The sequence below is a fragment of the Meriones unguiculatus genome, chromosome 1 (assembly GCF_030254825.1).
Source record: "Meriones unguiculatus strain TT.TT164.6M chromosome 1, Bangor_MerUng_6.1, whole genome shotgun sequence".
NCBI lineage: Eukaryota > Metazoa > Chordata > Mammalia > Rodentia > Muridae > Meriones > Meriones unguiculatus.
In genome coordinates, this window is record NC_083349.1 from 113,991,426 (window position 1) to 114,011,549 (window position 20,124).

At 40.3% G+C, this 20,124-nt stretch overlaps 1 long non-coding RNA gene across 1 annotated transcript; it reads right to left on the reverse strand.

The window, feature by feature from the left end:
• Positions 1-7,869: 7,869 nt before the first annotated feature.
• On the reverse strand, positions 7,870-19,801 carry LOC132649475 (uncharacterized). Its single transcript, XR_009587939.1, has 3 exons — positions 19,687-19,801; positions 9,226-9,342; positions 7,870-8,264 (listed from the first exon to the last, which is right to left on the reverse strand). It is a non-coding gene; the product is annotated as an uncharacterized LOC132649475 (long non-coding RNA).
• Positions 19,802-20,124: the final 323 nt, after the last annotated feature.

Below are 20,124 nucleotides of genomic sequence, written 5' to 3' on the forward strand. Positions count from 1 at the left end.
AGCAAATGTATGGGATCAACTAGAATCCCTAAACAAATGGAATTCAAAAGGTCTAGAATTCAAGGAAAATGGGAGCGGCACACACACAGGTGCCCATCCAGCCTGCTAAAGAGTATGCAGTGTTGGAGCAAGCAATTATTTATTAGGATGAGACCATCTGCAGCTGGGACAGTGAGAGGATCAAACACAGAGAGTCAAGGAAGGACCTGCATCAAGACAACAGGAGACAGAGACACACTCATCTTAGAGTTTCACCTGCTCTTTGTTTTCAGAAGAAAAACAAAAAACAAAAAACTAAAGTAGGACCACTTCAATGTTTCCCTGTATAAAGGTTTTATTTTGCTCTTTACATTGTTTACCAAAGGACAAAATATTTTTACTGTATGTTTCTGCCCCTGTTCATATGATACAAATATGAGAGAAAAGACTCCTCACAATTGCCTTTGTAACATGAGAATGTATCAGTACAAACTTACCAAACATGTACTGTATAGGAATTAAAAGGAGAAATATACATGGCTATTTTCAAGATTCTTAGCTATGCAAATCCAAACTACGTTTCAACTCTATCTAAACCCAGTCAGAAGGGCAATTATCAGGAAACCCTGAACAAGCGATACCGCGGTGTCAGAGGGCAGGAGTCCCCACATTCATTCACACTCCTCTGGAGAAGGCATGTTACAGCCACTATGGACATTACACCATGGATTCTTAACTAAAGGGCTGCACCCGACAGTAGTAGCTCCACTACTCCTGGTATGTGTCTACATGAAGGAATCTGAGTCAGTATCCCACATGGATATTCACACATTTGCAGTTATTGCTCCATCATGCGAACAACCAAGATGTGGAATCAGCCTACGGGTCCAGTACACAAATGTGCAAGGAAAGTGGGGTACACATACATAATGGAGTTTTATTCACCCGTAAAGAAAATGAAATTGTGTTACATGGAGGAAAATGGATAGAACTGAAGATTATTATGTTAAGGGAAATATGCCAGACTCATAAAATCATTGCATGTTTTCTCTCATATACACCATCTAAATTTAAAAAACAACAAGAAAGCAGAAAGGGACGATTCGGGGAGAGGAAGCAGACCAGTAACAATGCAGAGCAACATTGACAGTGACGGAAGGGCAGTTAGGACCAATATATGTGATATTACGCAGGCAAATGTCACAATTAAGCTTACATTTTCTACAATAAATATATGATAATAAGAAACTAAAAAAGAATTAAAGGCTCCACAGCCATTAAAATAAAGAATAAAAACCAATTTTCACTGGGCAAGAGTACGAAAAGAAAAATAAATAGTATAGCAAAACGGATGACATTTTAAGCAGTTATATTACAAAAGATAGACAAGGCTAAGAGTGTAGTGTGCAGGCCTAGCATGCAGAAGTCGCTGAGTTCAAGCCCCTTTACGGCATAAACCCGACGTGGTGGCACATATCTGTAATCCCAGCTTCTGAAGGTTAGGGTAGGAGGATCAGAGGAAAGGTCATTCTTGGCCCGTAGCAAACTCAAGGCCAGCCTGGGATACAGAAAAGCCTGCTGCAAAAAAGACAAGCCTGCACGTGTGCACACACGTGGAGGTGGTGGACTCTTTTATGAGGCAGGCTTTTCTGTATGTGTGTGTATGTGTATATATACACATATGGGTGTGTGTATATATGTATGTATTAATTCATATATATACACACAAACTGAAAACTGATGCATAGGAAGAATGCTCAATGCTCATTTCTACAGGCATACGCAAATTAAATCCCAGCACAATGATATTCCACACCCTGTAGAATGGTTGTAATTAAAGGGTAATGAGGCTGAGCACAGGCGAAGGTATGGAATAGTAACTGGAAACATTGTTGACTGTGCATGGTCATTAAATGCTGTAACCGTGCAAAGTTTGATAGTTTCATTTTTAAAAGATAAGACACACGCACACATACATATATTCCTTTGGCTCAGCCAATTCACTCCTACGTATAAAAAAATATTAAAAAATATTCACAGGGATGAAAAGCATGTAAAGAGACTGTGGTAGATTTGTAAAAGCCAAAAATGAGAGTAATACAAATGTCGAAAACGAGAATAATACAGATGTCATTCAAAACAGCAGGAGAAGCACACAGCGGAGGAACAGCTTGGCATTCTGTGATACATAACAATGAAAGAGCAATGTTGTGTATACCAAAGCACGAGTGAGTCTGAAAACATGCTGAATGAAAGCAACAGAGAGATAACACACAAAAGTACAAAAAACTTAAAAAAAAAAAAACCAAACTTCCCTAAGAAGCAGCTTCCAGTCGCTGCCTAGCAGAAGGGTGCGTAGGAAGGTGTCTCAGCGAAGGAAACCTGGTTTAGGGGATAGGCTTATTATTCTGTTGATTACAGCGGTTCTATGGATGTGCACATGTTTTCAAGTGTCATAAAATTTTACACGTCAAATGCGTGCAGTTTGCTGTGGCTCAGTTACATCCTAGTAAAGTGTCAAATCGCGTCCACGTGAGATGACAGACCCAACCTGACTGTTGATTAGTGGTAGGCTAGCTGAAAAATGACAGTCTGTTTTATTCTAATTTATATGTGTGTGTGTGTGTGTATGTGTGTGTGTGTGTGTGTGTGTGTGCATATATGTTGAACATATTTTCACTGAGTGATGGAGTGGAGAGACTTTAGAAATCTCATTTAGTTTGGAGGAACATCTGCCCTGTCAATGTACACAGTATAGTAAAACACCATCCTAGACCGGAAACCCCATTTGAATGCAAAGAGAGAAGAGTGCATGGGGTACCATTAAACATTAAACTAAGGCATGAAACTGAAAAAGCCAAACGCTGTCTCATTTTACTTTCTGGTTTAGCAGACATGCTGCAAAGGGCTTGCTTATTAGATTTAATTCTGGGGTGGGAGAGGAGAAAACAGTTTTGGAATGTGTATTAGTTACAATTAAATAACTCAAAAACAACAAAAAACTTCAAACGGCACTTCATACCCTCCTTCTCCCCGTGTCCTTAGATCCCATACCTCAAGAGAGGACAAGACAATAGGACTAGTGGGGAGTGGGCCCCAGAGAGAGGCTGCGCAACCACCGTTGGAGGTGGAGGGGTGAGGACCTTCAGGGATTCCGGAGATCTCAGGGCTGTGGAAGGCCGTTGCCCCGGAAGCTAAAAGGCACGGCAAGGTCAGGGCAGAGAAAGAGAGAGGAGGCAAGGCACAGAACCTAGAGCAGGATGACTGTTGGCAGCGCCTGAACTTACCAACCACCTCAGCGCAGGCCAGGCCCCTGGGAACACCGCCAGGGACCAAGATGGCAGCGAGCTCTAGGCCTGCTCGCGCCCTTTGTGACTCCAGGATGGCCAGCTGCAGAGCCTGAGGCCACGTGCACAGGAGGAGGCTGCCAAGCTGCGCCAGGGAGGGTACCTCTCACCAACTGCCTGCATGGCTGAGGCTGTGAATGCCTAGACTGAGTCATGTGAGCTCCCAATGGGCATCCCGTAGCCTTGTGACCCAGGGGGTGGCCGAGGGTAGACAGCGGGTTGTAGAGTCTGGGCGTAGGTTATAGGTGTGGCTCGCCGCTGTGGTGAAAGGTGTGGCACTCTGGTTCTCTGCCCAGGAGCTGAGCCAGAAGAAACCCAGTTTCATGATAGAAACCCAGAAGTCCCAGTAAATGTTCAGATTAGTGAAAAGAATAACTACTGTCTATTTAAACATTTCTCTGGGTTTTTCGTTTTATCAGCACACTTTTGATAATGCCATTCTTTATTCTAAAATGCATACCTGTAACCAATTCTAACTTTATTCTTGTTTTGTTCGTATCATTTATTGACACATTTTTGTTAATCTCTTTGTTTTCATTTAATGTGTCTTTCCTTGACTACATTATTTCCTTTTTACAGGGTTTCTCTGTGTAGCCCTGGCTGTCCTGGACTCACTTTGTAGACCAGGCTGGCCTCGAACACACAGAGATCTGCCTGCCTCTGCCTCCCAAGAGCTGGGATTAGAGGTATGTGCTACCATGCCCAGCTCATATCCTTTTTCACTTGTTTGAATTTGTTCAATAGTTTATTTTTGTCATTCTCAATGAAATTTTTATTTTTTAAAAGATAAATTTTTTAAGTTTAAAATTTTTAAACATTTTTGTTTCCTGAAAAATGTATTTAACAAATTTTCTTTTATACAACATTTCAGTTGTATAGTTTTCAGTTTTAATGCAGATTTCCTTATTATTCACCATTCAAAATGTTCCTGTTTCCTATTACAATTTATTTTGTTGTTTTCACTTAGTTGGGATTTAGCTTGATGTGGTGGGAATGGCCCCCATTGGCTTGTATATTTGAATGCTTGATCCCCAGCAGGAAGGATTAGGAGAAAGCTTGCTGGGGAAGGTGTGTCCCTGGAGATAGACTTTGAGGTGTCAAAACCCTTGTAGTAATCCCAATGCGCTCTATCCCTACCTTAAGGAAAATTAAAGGCCTTATTTTCCAGGTTGCCTTGGTTATGGTATTCTGTCACAGCAATAAGGAAGTAACTAAGCAATTGGCTATATTATTTTCTAACTGTTACCTTTCCATGTCCTTCTGTTTTCCTAGATCTCTTATGGATAGTATGTAACTGTAATGTCTTTTGTTGTAAACTCATTGCTTATCAACTCAGCCTTAGAAGTGTGTGGGATGAACTTTTGATCATGACACTGAAATTGCTGATTCTTTTATTTATTTTCCCACTTTGTTTTGTAATCGATATAGCTGTTATTTCATGAGGCTCTCATTAACCTCATTAATCCTTTCTCTTGGAATGATTCTAAATTTAATTATTCTACTGTTCTCTACCCTACTATTCAGATCATCTACTTACATCTTTCCACTTAGGAAGTTATTCACTCTGGTGTTACCTTTTCATGATCACCCTACAATGCTGATGCTTATTTTAAGCAGAAGTTTGAGCAAGTTCTAAAGCCAGTGTCTTTAGCCTTAAAATACACAATACAAGGGCTTTGCACATTCTGTGACCAGTAGCTAGCCCACTTTATCATGCTTTCCTTACTGACATCTGCTGGAGGGAATCTCTGGGAAGATCTAGTGAGGAAAGCATCCCCAATGCCTTACTAGATTTGGACTCACACTTCAAATATCAATGTAAAGGCTGTTCCTGCCAAAAAGGAACAGCCTTTCTAAGTCTGAGCAAAATGCCCCATCCAAGGGGATACAGAATAATTTTAAAGGACTCAATCCCTAGATTCTGACATTTTGTGTTTTCTCTTTCATGATAATGGTCTATCTAAGGAACCCAGGCAACTCCAGATCAAGTCAGAAAGACTTGATCAGGTCTTATTCTTTCCATTCTCTCCCTTTTCCCCATTCACAGTTCACAAAATCAAAATACATTTCTGCCATTTCTGGGCGTTATTTCTTATTTCCCTGAAGTGTAGATTTCTCTCAAACACCAATAGGCAGTTATTTCAAATATTAGCATCAGCGAAAATTTTGTAACTTACCTATATTGTTTATATTCTGTGAGAGGCGAAAAGCATTAGAGACAGCATGCCCTCATACATGTTGAATTGTTGATAGACATGATATATAGTCAAGCAAGAGGAGAGTTAACAAGATTTAGCAAGTAAAAATAGCAAGTAAACAATGGTTGAATTAAGTTTGACTGTCAGATAAATAGCCAATTGTTTAGTATGACTACACTATTAAAAAACTAAGCTAATTTCCTGAGATCCAAATTTAACTGAGAATTCTTGTTTTATCTGGCAACCCTAGAAAAAGTAAGAATATTATTTTCATCCATCTCTTTGACATGTTTAAAACCAATACAATGTGCCTAAGGGATAACTCTGTTATAGAAAACCCAAGAATATAGGTAAAAAGTTTGACTGCAGAAGTACCTGATCTTATAAGGGATATATTCTCCAACTTGAAGATTTTTTAAAAATGACCACAAGATAAAAGTGTATAAAAATATTTTAAAGCCAAGATCTGATTATTGTCAGTGTCTACCTGCTAAAAGTTCACTAACTATATTTTGCTGATGAATGCACTCATATACCACTGAAATAAAAGCATGGGGAAGATGATAGTATATGTTTTGAATATTTCTATTAAGCAAGGCAATTTAAGTAAATTAATAATGCATGTAATTTGGTAACTTTTATGAGGATTTTGTTGAGCTTTTCAGAATTAGCAAAGTAGATAATGCTAATGTCTGAGTAGGAAATATTTTTTTTCAAGGCAAATACTCTAAGTTTAGTACTTTAAAAAAATCCAAATATCTAGGCAATCTATCAATCATTAGAGATGAGAATTTAAGAAGCACAAACTAAATCATGATTTCTCATAGTAACCTTAACAGTGTCTCTTACCTGTGGTGACAGATAAATACATGCCTATTGATGTTGTTAATTGATTTCTGTTTCTCCAGCAACAAGACTCACAGAAATAATACCAAATAGTTTATCCTCTGTGACTCTAAATGAGTGATTAAGCAACTAATGCATTTGTGTGCAGGTGTGGCTTAAAGTCCCCGGGGCTGTTGGAACTGAGCAGGAGCAGCAAAGGAACTCTGGCAGACAGCAGTGGATAGACAGCTTAGTAAAGACAGGGTGTCCTTTGTTTCTACAGGTTTTCTCCTCTTTCTTTCCCTCCATCTTTCCCCTGGGAGCAAACCTGATTTGCTAAAAACTGAGTCTAAGACACAGAGTGTGTGACTGCTTGTTACACGTGTTCTTTGCGGTGGAATGATTTCCTCAACATTTTTGGTAGTGGGCAAGCTTCCTCATCTCTGTACTCACTGAGAAACAAGCAGCAATATACCTCTTCTCGGAGCATGCATTGAGACGTGAATTGTCCTTTGTCGTTCCTCGGTTTAAGAAATTACCTAAGCGCTCCATACCCAACATGTCACATACTTTGATAACCACTCCACATGTATTCTCTCTACTTCTCAGGTTCCAGTAGCCTAAAGTCAGGTCCATTTTTTCTATGTTTCTTCTACCCACATTCTAGAATGTTAGTCCTAACAAAATTAACGGATGGCTTTCTTTAAAAGTCCATGGGAGCCAGAGGCAGTGGCTGACTACAGAGAAATAGTACTTTTCAGACGTAATAGGGTTGGTGCTCATATGAACTCACAGCAGCTGTGACAGCGTCACAAAATCTACACAAGCTCAAGCCAGACAAAACCCCATCATGGAAAGAGGAGGTGGGTACCAGTTCACACTGTTAGATAATCTATTGGCAACTGATAGCTACTGGGAGAGGGAGAATCATTTTTAAGTGTGTGGTCCCTCATAGGTCAACCACCCTCCCGTGAATGGTCATATACCGGAAGTATATGGACAACAGAAATTGGACTCCATGTTTGTTTTTGATAGTTATCTGGGGAGGGAAAGTAACTTTTTGACAGGAAATATGTACCTTCTGGTAGATTGCCCGTGCCCTAGTGGATGGCTCCATGTGCATGGGCATATAGGCAATATTAATTACATTCAATAAAATTTGTTTAAAATAATCTGACATTGAGAGGGAACTATTTGGGGAGAGAATTGAAGTGGTGAGGGAAGGTAGATATGATCAAAATCCATTGAATGTACACACATAAAAACTTTTCAAAGCGTAAAATAAAGACACTTTTTATTTTGATCAGGTTTTCTGACTTGCCACTAGAAGGCAGCACTGACTTTGTTAGTGATAATTTCACTGGAACTGGCAGAGTTAATCCTGTTGCTTTTTTTTTTCTCAATAATTTATTTATTTATTTACTTTGCAGCCCCCTCCCTCATCTTCTCCTGGTCCCATCCTCCCACCCTCTTCCCCCATTCTCCCTCCTCCTCAGAAAAGGGGAGCCCCCCAAAAAACAAAACCATCAAGATTAAGTGCATCTTCTTTCACTGTGGCCAGACAAGGCAGCCCAGCTAGGGGAAAGTGATCCAAAAGCAGGCAACTGCATCCATGTCAGAGCTGGCCCCTGCTCCAATTGCAAAGGGACCCACATGAGGACCAAGCTGCCCATCAGCTACATATGTGCGAGGGATGTAGGTACAGTCCATGAATGCTCTTTGGTTGGTGGTTCAGTTTCTGTGATCGCCCATTAGCCTAGGTTAATTGACTCTGTTGATCTTGTGGATTTCTTGTCCTCCTGACTCTTCCATAAGACTCCCCAAGCTCTATCGAATTTTGGCTGTGGGTCTCAGCATCTGCTTTGATCCACTGTTGGATGGAGCCTCTCAGAGGACAGTTATGCTGTGCTTCTGTCTGCAAGCATAAGTGAGTATCATTAATAGTGTCAGGGACTGACACTCTTCCAGGGGGTGGGTCTCAAGTTGGGCTACTCATTGGCTGGTCATTCCCTCAACCTCTGGACCATCTTTAAACTTGCCAGTTCTTAAAAGGAGATGTTCTTTCTATTTACAATGCAGTTAAATCTCATCATTTCCTTTTCAGTGGGGAATAAGAAAGCATAGACCACCCAACATCTGTGGCAGTGTATCTTGGTACAGTTTATAAAGAAGAGAATCTGGGAAGCCAACCCATTGTCACATCCTTTGCTCTGGGATTCCCCTTTCCTATGCCCACTCTCCTCCTAGCCCCATCAATTTCTCTTTTTTATTTTTTAATTAATTACAGTTTATTCACTTTGTATCCTATCTATCCCTCATTCCTTAAAGAAATGATTCAAAATATAAGCAATGAGTTAGCAATGAGTCAATACAATGTAACTATAACAAGTTAGATACAGTGTCAAATTTCAGCAAAAGAATGTTTGCATCATGCAATAGATTAGCCCAGGGCTGCTGAAAATATAGTTGTTGAACAAAAAGAACTCCCCAAATGTAGAACAGCTGTCACCAGAAGTGGCACAGGTGACAATTTTATGAGGTACATGGAAGGGCAGCATTTCTTTCCATCTCATTATAGCGCTTCACTGTAAAGTATTATCCTGATTCAGAATGTCCTCCCTCTTAACCCAAATACTCAGGTCCTTCTCTGTGTACTCTATGAGCTCCTGTCCTAGCCCCTCTCGAAGGCCCAGCTTTATCTTTCCATCAATGCTCTGTTCCATTTCCTATTCCTCATTCAACAGTGAATACTCCCTCTTAGGTGGGCAAAGCCAGTTCCACCCCTTTACCTTCAACTCCCACCCTCGCCTCTGTCCATGGCTTGGCATCTGTATTTACTTCCTGAAACCTAAAAATATTCTCATTTTTATGCTCACCCTTTCATGTTCCTCTCTTATTTCAGATTTTCTTCACTTGTGGCTCTTCTCAGCCCAAACTGAAGTTTTTCTGTCATTTGGTTAGTTTTTCAAGCAAGGCTTCCTCAAACACCCTGTCTGACAATTGAGAAACAACCTTAAGCGCCATTTAGATATATTTCAACCTCACCAGTGGGACAAAAAATGTTCATCTTTCCATAAAAGCAGTCTCACAGAGATGGCAGGCCAGGCTCTTTCTGAAAATATATAGGAGGTGAGGTGATTTAATTCATGCATCCTGGGGAACTTGTCAAGTACAAATTAAAGAGTAGTTAATATTTCCGAGAATAGCTGTGGTTTGGAGTTGTGGGGAAATAGAAAAAAAATAAAACAAAATACAGCAAACATTTTTAAAAATTAATTTAAATTAATTTCAGTTGAAGGTCAACGTGATCTTTGTAGAGAAGAATTCTTTCAGAAGTAGGAAATTGAACGGTAATAAATAATATATACTGCTGGCCCATTTGCACTAGAGCTTTAGTCTCTTTGAAGGGATTACAGAAGTACAAAGGTAGCCATTAATATGTGGCCTGTATGGTGATGGAATACAAAAGCTTAAGATGAAGACCTTGAAAAAAAAAGAAAAGATGAAGACCTTGAAGTAGCCAGGCAAAGGTAACACATTTACAAAGGCATACACTTCAGACCCATTCCTGATTACAAAGCAGAACAGCTACTTTTATGATATTCTCTATGTCCTCCAAAAATGTCAAGGTAAATTGGATCAAATATGAAACTTGAAGTAAGTAGCCAAAAACATACATATAAGCATCTAGCAAGAATGTGGAAATTTTAGTATTATCAACACAAATCAACTTTGGCAAGAGATCATTCCCTTACATCCTACAAGTGATTTTATCCACAACTGTCATAGATTAACTAGTCCCACTTTATTTAACTTACTTTTTTTTCCAGCACCAAGGATTAAAGTCATGGCCACACTGCATATGTCAAAAAACATTCTCTACCTCTGAATTAGAATTACATTGCTCACCTTCATTATATTTAACTATATTTAACTTCATTTAACTATATATAACTTCATTATATTTAACTGTTTTTTCTGACTCTCTCTCTCTCTCTCTCTCTCTCTCTCTGATGCTAGGATGCTGGCAATGGAAACCAGGACCTTTCATACGCTAGACAAATATCCTAGAACTGAGATACTCCCCAAACCAGATCCTTATTTTTCTACAGAACAAATTCTTTAGTCATTTTTAGCTAGAATTTCTCTAAAATGTATTGCTTGTTATACATTTCCTCTGTTCTTTTTTATGGTATCTTTCATATTTATTAATTTTCATTTATCACTTTTGGTTCACTAAGCATTTTTAAATATATTTTTTTATTAATTACAGTTTATTCACTTTGTATCCCAGCTGTAGCCCCCTCCCTCGGCCCCTCCCAATCTCACCGTACTCCCCTCTTCTTCTCCCATGCCCCTTCCCCAGTCCTATGATAGAGGAGGTCCTCCTCCCCTTCCATCTGACCCTAGTCTATCAGGTCTCATCAGGACTGGCTTTGTTGTCTTCCTCTGTGGGCTGGTAAGGCTGCTCCCACCTCAGGTGGAGATGATCAAAGATCCAGCCACTGAGTTCATGTCAGAGACAGTCCCTGTTCCCATTACTAGGGTACCCACTTGGATACTGAACTGCCATGGGCTACATCTGTGCAGGGGTTCTAGGTTATCTCCATGCATGGTCCTTGGTTAGAGTTTCAGTCTCAGAAAAGACCCCTATGCCCAGAGTTTTTGGTTCTGTTTATCTCCTTGTGGAGCTCCTGTCCCCTCCAGGTCTTTCTATCTCCCTCTTCTTTCAAAAGATTCCCTGTATTCTGCCCAAAGTTTGGCTATGAGTTTCAGCCTCTGCTTCAATACCCTGCTGAATAGAGTTTTTCAGAAGCCCTCTGTGATAGTCTCCTGTCCTGTCCCATTTTTCCCCCTCTTCAGATGTCTCTCCTCTTTGCCTTTCTGAATGAGGATTGAGCATCTCACCCAGGGTCCTCCTTCTAGCTTAGCTTCTTTAGGTGTACAGATTTTAGTATGCTTATCATATATGTCTAATATCCACTTATGAGTATATACCATGTATGTCCTTCTGCTTTTGGGATACCTCACTCGGGATGATGGTAACTCGAGAAGATCACTAAGAAGTATTTCATCATTTATTACAATTTATTCACTTTGTATCATGGCTGTACCCCCTCCCTAGTCTCCTCCCAGTCCCACCCTCTCTCACCCTTCTCCTCCTTTGCCCCTCCCCTAATCCACTGATAGGGGAGGTCCTCCTCTTCTTCTATTTGACCCTAGACTATCAGGACTTATCAGGACTGGTTATATTGTCTTCCTCTGTGGCCTGGCAAGGCTGTACTCCCTATGCCAGGGGAAGGTGGTCAGAGAGCCTGTCACTGAGTTCATGCCAGAGAAAGCCCCTGCTCCCCTTACTAGGAACTCCACTTGAATACTGAGTCTATGGGCTACATCTGAGCCAGGGTTTTAATTCTCTCCAAGCATTGTCCTTGATTGGGGTATCAGTCTCTGCAGGGCTCCCAGGGTTCATTTTGTTTATTTCTTTTAGCTTCGATCTCCTCTAGGTCTTTCTATCTCCCCCTTCTTTCATAAAATTCCATGCCCTCTGCCCAAAGTTTGGCTATGAGTCTCAACCACTGCTTCAAGACCTCCATCAGTAGAGTCTTTCAGAGGCTCTCTGTGGTAGGCTCCTGCCCTGTTCCTTGTCTTCTGCTTCCGATGTCTATCGCATTTGTCCTTCTGAATGAGGATTGATTTCCTCTGTTCTTAAATAGTTAACTTGATTAAGCAGGTCAAGGCCTTCATTGTGAGTTTCTACCACAGTACAGTGGAGGCCAGGGAAGGATTGTTAGCCTCTATACCTAATGCCCTGAGCAAGTAAATTCCTTAAGTTCTTCTGTCTTGTTTTTATAGATTGTTTTTCATAACAGCAAATATGTTTTTCATAACAGTAAAATCATAGCATCTGTATTAGCATCTACTAAGAAATAGTAATCCACAAGCCTCCCAAATGCCTGAGTCTTTTACAAGTAATGTCAAAAATGAAAAGGCCCCAGCAAAATTACCCAATAGTGCAATAGAGGCATTATTAGCTTTAGGGTAACCAACAGCTGTCTAACTGTCCTTCAGGTGCATTCAGTAGAGGAAATTCATGTCTGGTACTGTAAACCTAGTGAACCTAGACCCTAGAGGAGAACCTACTACTGTCATTTGCCTAAATCAGTATAATTTCAAACCATATTCTAAATACTTATCCTCATGTCCACAGCTAAGTGTATCTCTCATATCCATCAGAGAAGAGTCTTTCTGGAGAAGATGGAGACTACTACAAAGATCATAGCAAGTGACCATGGGGCATTCAACATCAGTTGACACACCTACAATACAGTCTCTACACCTAAGGCTCAGAAAATATCATGGAAGAGGGGGCACAAAGATTGTTAAGATACAGAAGAACAGGAGATCTGCTATGAGACAGTCTCTTCTATACAAGGAGGCACCATATTTTCTCTCCAGATATCTGTAGGTATATGTTGGCTAACAGTTTCCTCCAAAATTTAAATATTTCCTCTAAAAGAGATAAGGATGAAAGGCTGAAACTTACCATACGTCTCCCACAGCTTTTTGGAAGGAGCAAGCAACTGCTGGAGAGTAAACTAACCAGCTGAACTTCGGAGCAGAGATTCTCACACCTAGTAAACTTTTTGCAACTTGTGCAGTAAACTCCAGGGATACAGGTTTTTGGGGGTTGTCACCCTTGTTGGGGTGGACTTTTTAGTGGTGAAGTTGCTTTTGAGTTGTCCATGCTCCTGTAAATCACCCCTCACCCATACTTCTATGAGTAACCCCAATAATAATGTATCAGTTCACCAATTTGAACCTTGGTACAAATGTTCCATTGGTTTGTTTTGCGTTCCCTCTAAGGATAGACCTGAATGGCTTGCACCTCCCCCAGAAAAGTCTGTCATACATCACAGTGTCTATTTTTTAATTTAATTTTATTTTATTAATTAAACTTTATCCACTTTGTATCCTCCCATAAGCCCCTCCCTTCTCCCTTCCCTATCCCACCCTCCCTCCCCCTTCTTCTCACATGCCCCTCCCCAAGTCCGCTGAAAGGGGAGGTCCTCCTCTCCTTCCTTCTGATCTTAGTCTATCAGATCACATCAGGAGTGGCTGCATTGTCATCTGCTGTGGCCTGGTAAGGCTGCTCCCCACTCAGGGGGAGGTGATCAAAGAGCAGGCCAATCAGATTATGTCAGAGGCAGTCCCTCTTCACATTACTATGGAACCCACTTGGACACTAAACTGCCATGGGCTACATCTGTGCAGGGGTTCTAGGTTATCTCCATGCATGGTACTTGGTTGGAGTATGAGTCTCTGGGAAAACCCCTGTGCTCAAATTTTCTGGTTCTGTTGCTCTCCTTGTGGAGTTCCTGTCCTCTCCAGCTCTTGCTATTTCCCACTTCTTACATAAGATTCTATACACACTGCCCAACAGTTGGCCATAAGTCTCAGCATCTGCTTTGATAGTCTGCAGGGCAGAGCCTTTCAGAGGCCCTCTATGGCAGGTTCCTAGGTTGTTTCCTGTTTTCTTCTTCTTCTGATGGCCATCCTCTTTGCCTTTCAGGATTGGGATTGAGCGTTTTAGTCAGGGTCCTCTCTCTTGATTCGTTTCTTTAGATGTACAGATTTTAGTAGGTTTATCCTGTATTGCATGTCTATATGAGTGAGTATATACCGTGTGTGTCCTTCTGCCTCTGGGACAGCTCACTCAGGATGATCCTTTCCAGTTCCTACCATTTACCTGCAAATTTCATGATTTCGTTGCAGAGTAATACTCCATTGTGTAGATGTACCACAATTTCTGCATCCATTCTTCATTTGAGGGGCATCTGGGCTGTTTCCAGCTTCTGGCTATTGCAAATAAAGCTGCTATAAACATGGTTGAGCAAATGTCCTTATTGTGTACTTGAGCCTCTTTTGGATATATGCCTAGGAGTGGTATGGCTGGATCTTGAGGAAGCACTATTCCTAGTTGTCTGAGAAAGTGTGAGATTGATTTCCAGAGTGGTTGTACAAGTTTACATTTTCACCAGCAGTGGAGGAGGGTTCCCCTTTCTTCACAACCTCTCCAGCATGTGTTGTCACTTGAGTTTTTGATCTTGGCCATTCTGATGGGTGTAAGGTGAAATCTCAGGGTCAATTTGATTTGCATTTCCCTGATGGCTAATGAGACTGAGCATTTCTTTAAGTGTTTCTCTGCCATTCTATATTCCTCTACAGAGGGTTCTCTGTTTAGCTCTGTTCCCCATTTTTTAATTGGATTACTTGGTTTGCTGCTTTTCAGCTTCTTTAGTTCTTTATATATACTGGATATTAGCCCTCTGTCAAATAAAGGGTTGGTGAAGATTCTTTCCCAATTGTAGGCAGTTGGTTTGTTTTGATGATGGTGTCCTCCCTAGATGCTGAAAAAGCATTTGACAAAATCCAACATCCATTCATGTTTAAAGTATTGGAGAGATCAGGGATACAAGGCATATATCTAAACATAGTAAAGGTGATATATAGCAAGCCTATAGCCAACATCAAACTGAACAGAGAGAAACTTAAAGCAATCCCACTGAAATCAGGGAAAAGACAAGGCTGCCCACTCTCTCCATATCTCTTCAACATAGTTCTGGAAGTCCTTGCTAGAGCAATAAGACAGTTGAAGGAGATCAAGGGGATACATAGTTCTGGAAGTCCTTGCTAGAGCAATAAGACAGTTGAAGGAGATCAAGGGATACAAATTGGAAAGGAAGAAGTCAAAGTATCACTATTTGCAGATGATATGATAGTATACATGAGTGACCCCAAAAACTCTACCAGGAAACTCCTACAGCTGATAAACACCTTCAGCAAAGTGGCCCAATACAAAATTAACTCAAAAAAATCAGTAGCCCTCCTGTATATAAAAGACAAAAGGGCTGAGAAAGAAATTAGGGAAACAACACCCTTCACAATAGCCACAAATGACATAAAGTACCTTGGTGTAATCCTAACCAAGCAAGTCAAAGACTTGTATGAAAAAAATTTCCAGTCTCTGAAGAAAGAATTAGAAGAAGATATCAGAAGATTGAAAGATCTCCCATGCTCATGGATTGGCAGGATTAACATAGTAAAAATGGCCATCTTACCAAAAGCAATCTACAGATTCAATGCAATTCCCATCAAATTACCAACACAATTCTTTACAGACCTTGAAAGAAAAATTCTCAACTCTATATGGAATAACAAGAAATCCAGAATTGCTGAGACAATCCTCTACAATAAAAGATCTTCTGGAGGTATCTCCATCCCTGATCTTAAGTTGTACTATAGAGCAACAGTTTTAAAAACTGCATGGTACAGGCATGGAAACAGAATGGTGGATCAATGCAATCAAACAGAAGACCCAGAAATAAACCCACACACTTATAGACACCTGATCTCTGACAAAGATGCCAAAACCATACAATGGAAAAAAGATAGCGTCTTCAACAAATGGTGCTGGTCTAACTGGATGTCTACATGTAGAAAAATGCAAATAGATCCATACTTATCACCCTGAACAAAACTAAAGTCCAAGTGGATCAAAGACCTCAACATAAAACCAGACACATTAAATCAGTTAGAAGAAAAAGTGGGGAAGACCCTAGAACTCATTGGGATAGGAGACAACTTCCTGAACAGAACACCAACAGCACAGGCTCTAAGAGCAAAAATCAATAAATGGGACCTCATGAAACTGAAAAGCTTCTGTAAAGCACAGTGTTTATCTTATAAACGTGTTTTAAATGAGTTATGATTTAAAATAATTTGAGATGCATAGCAAAGGAAACAATCACCAGAGGGAAGGTACAGCCTACTGAATGGGAGAAATTCTTTGTTAGTTATGCATATTACTGAAGATTAATATCCAGAAAATATACAGAAGTAAAAAAGCAAAAAATCTAAATACTAGAAAAATCCAAATGACTCAATCAATAGACTAATAAAATGAACAAGGTTTGTAAAAGGTGAAGTACAAATGACCAGTAAAACACATGAACAATGTCTATCCTCCTTAATCATCAAGGGATGTAAATTAAAGCTACATTACAGTACCATCTCACCTCACCTAGAATAGTTATCAATAATACATATAACAACAAGACAATGTTAAAGAGGAAGGAAACAGACCCCTTAAACAGTGCCCTTAGAGTTCAAATTAGTCTATCTGCTATGGAAATCAGTATGGAGATTCCACATGGAGAAAAAGAGGTAAAAAAACAACAAATAGGATTTCTATATGACCAGCTATACCATGCTGGGTCTCACACACACACACACACACACACACACACACAAAACCCTCTAACTCAACAAAGCTGCATGTACATACCTCCTGCTCATGTTAGCCAAGTTATGGTGTCAGCCTAGCTGCCCTTCAAGAGATGATTAGACAATCGAACTGTGGTGCATATATACAAGGGAGTCTCATGAAACCACAAAGAATAGAATTATGCCATTTGCATAAAAATGGGTGCAACTGGAAACCATAAGGTAAAGCAACATAAACCAGATGCAGAAAGGGAAATATTGTGTGGTTTCTCTCATTTATGGATTCTATAGCCTTTGTAGATACACAAAAATTTTTTGTTGTTTTTGTTTTATTTTGTTTTGTTTTGTTTTTGTTTTGTTTTGTTTTTGTTTTGTTGGCGGGAAGGTGGGAAGGGCTGTTTCAAAACAGGGTTTCTCTGTGCGGCCTTGGCTATCCTGGACTCACTTTGTAGACCAAGCTGGCCTCAAACTCACAGAGATCTGCCTGCCTCCATCTCCCCAAGGGCTGGATTACAAGGGTGCACCACCATGCCCAGCTCAAAATCTTGTCATATACACACACCTGTATATATGGCATGAAAGGGGAAGTGAGACTTTGGGAAGAAAGGGAAATAGCAAGAGGATGGAGGAGAGAGAAGTGATGAGGAGTAAGTAAGTACAATTAAAGTATTTGTGGGTTGAGCAAAAATGGCTCCCATAGGCTCATAGGAAAAGGTACCATTAGGAGGTGTGGCCTTGTTGGCGGAAGTGTGTCAGTGGGGGTAGGCTTTGAAGTTTCAAATGCTCAAGCCAGGCCCAGGGTCATGTTCTGTTCCTACTGCCTGTGGATTCAGATGCACAACTCTCAGCTACCTTTGTGCCTGCACACCACCATGCTCCCCACCATGATGATGATGGACTAAACTTCTGAACTGCAAGCCAGCCCCAATTAAATGTTTTATAAGAATTACTATGGTCTTGGTGTCTCTTCACAGCAATAGAAACCCTAAGACAAAGTGCATGATGTATATGAATAAAGATGTCTTTATGAAACCCATATCTATGCATAATCAGCCTGTGTCAATAATAAATAAAATGATAAAATTAAAACAAGTACAGGCAATTTTTAAAAAGGAATAAATGAGCCAGCCTCAAAAACACAAGTATCACGTGTTTTTTCTAAATTGCAGAATCTAAGGGGAGAGAAAACAAGGCACATAAAAGGAAGACTTCAAGGAGGTAGAAAGACAAAGAAAACAGAGATCAATGGAGGAGCTGAGTGTGGCAAAAGAACATTATGTGGAACAGGAATGTCATCTGTACAATACATACAAGTCAAAGTAAAAGCTTACCTATTAACCACATCACCTAAGACATTCTAGAAAAAAATAGTAATGGAGAACAGGTCAGCCACTGCCAAAAGGTTGAGATGAGGAGGATTTCATGAGTAACAGCAGCAGGAGGCAACTTCGGGAATGAGGGGAATTTTCTTTATCTCGTGGTAGCTACAAAACTCAGCGGTAGGCACTAGTTTTAAACTCTATTTTATGGAGGTTTCTGATGCCTTTTTCTACATTCTCTACCCTAATCCCTTCCAGCCTTTATCCTCTCTAATACCTTCCAATACCCAAACACCAGTTAGGAGAGAAAGAAGGTTAATAGGAGAGGGGGCAAAGGTCTTCCTACTGTTTAGGGTTTTTGGGTTCCTTGGGACAAGTCCAATCTTCGTTTCACAATACCTCCAACTTCTTCTCAAACTTCATCAACCACAGCCTTCTTTCTCGGAGCCCCCTTTGTCTCTATGGGCTCTAGCCTTTATTCCCTCTCCAGAGTCCTTGGAATTAAACTATCCGCAGCTGGCAAAGAGCCCCTCTCAGAGCCCACAGGAGGCAAATAATTAGCTGCTGTGGACAATCTGAATCAGCCCCATATCCCACACCTGGGATTAAAATAAAAATATGTTTACATAACATAACAGGTTTTTTAAAGACACCAAAAATTTCACTACGCTCTGCATTTGTCAAAATGTCTACAACTGAATGCCGAGAAAATTACTATATGTAATTAAAGATAATCTGTAAACTCTAATAAAAAACTTGGAAATCGATTACGGACAACTATTACAAAAAATTGAACACAACAGTGTAGCTGGATAGTAATCATACTCCTGGGGGGAAAAAAACCACAAGTGGCAGTCACCCCAGTTACAGAAAAGGCAACAAACTCAGGACATCAAGCTTATGCAGTGGCTAGTACTCTATTATCTCACTGGCCCGAAAAACTTTAAGATACATTAGTAAATTGAGAACTGACTCCGTAGATTGCTGGGTCCAATTATGCACTCGTCTCTGGAGGCCAGAATTAAGACTACTTCCCACTAGACAGTTGCAGCCCGTCGCCAAGTGCCTGCTGTTACATTCCATGTCCCGGTTAATCATTGCTACGGGTGAGCAAATGCCCTCTGACCCTCACCATGCAAATGAAATGTCTGTACTTTAAAAAAAAAAAAAAGCTGATGTGAAAACCAAAAAGGAAATTAGCTGTATTATGTCATTTCCCTATCACTCAACACTTATCACCTTGAAGCCTGGCTGTCTGTCTTGCATGTCTGTCTGTGGTCTCAGCACATAGCAGCTACAGAGTAAACAACTAAACACATAAGCAGAGGGATGGCAGCTCCTGCTGCCATGGTGGACCTGGCACAAAGTAGGCCCAGGCAGGCATTTAGAGGTTGAATGAAAAAAAAAGTTAAAATGCAGCTACTTCTGTGGACATTTCCCAGGTTTCTACCTGGAAAGAAGGTTCCCCATCCTTCCCACTTCTCTGAGAGTCTTTATCTCTTTCCTTTCAGTTGCTTGCCTCACTTCTGTCTCTGTACTATGAGACCCTTTAAGCCTCTTAAGAGAATGACATGTTCCCTCTTCATAATTCATTACAGAATGATATCAGTACAGTGGAAGGAAAATCATGTTCATTACAAAAGTAATCCATTTAAATACTTTTAAATTTCCTTAGCATTATATTGACTTTTAAATATGCAACTTAAATCCATAAAAGCAAATTCCTCTTACCTGTGCTGAGTTTTCTGGTAGCAAATGAATGGACCATGGTATATGTTGCCATACTACCTACAGGGCAAGGGTTCCTGTCTGCTCAGCTATTTTTCGTTAAACCCCAGTGAACAAAGACAGCTGCCAAGCATTTTCTAGGTCATTTGTTCTGTTTATAAACAGAAAGTGTACACTATTTAACAAGATGTAATCATTTGCAAACTAGATTTATGCAGAACGAAAGAAGTGAAAGAGAGAGGAGGGAAATTAATGCAAGTCTTAAGTGCTTAATGACCCCATTAATTGAGAGAGAAGTAATTGCAGAAATTAAACAGAAGATGCAATGGCCTTGGAATCATTAACTTATTCTGGGAGTAGTGCTAATGTTTGCCAGGTGACATTACTCTCAACTGAGAACTGAGACTCGGTCTAATGAAATAGTTCTTTAATCTGGTTGAG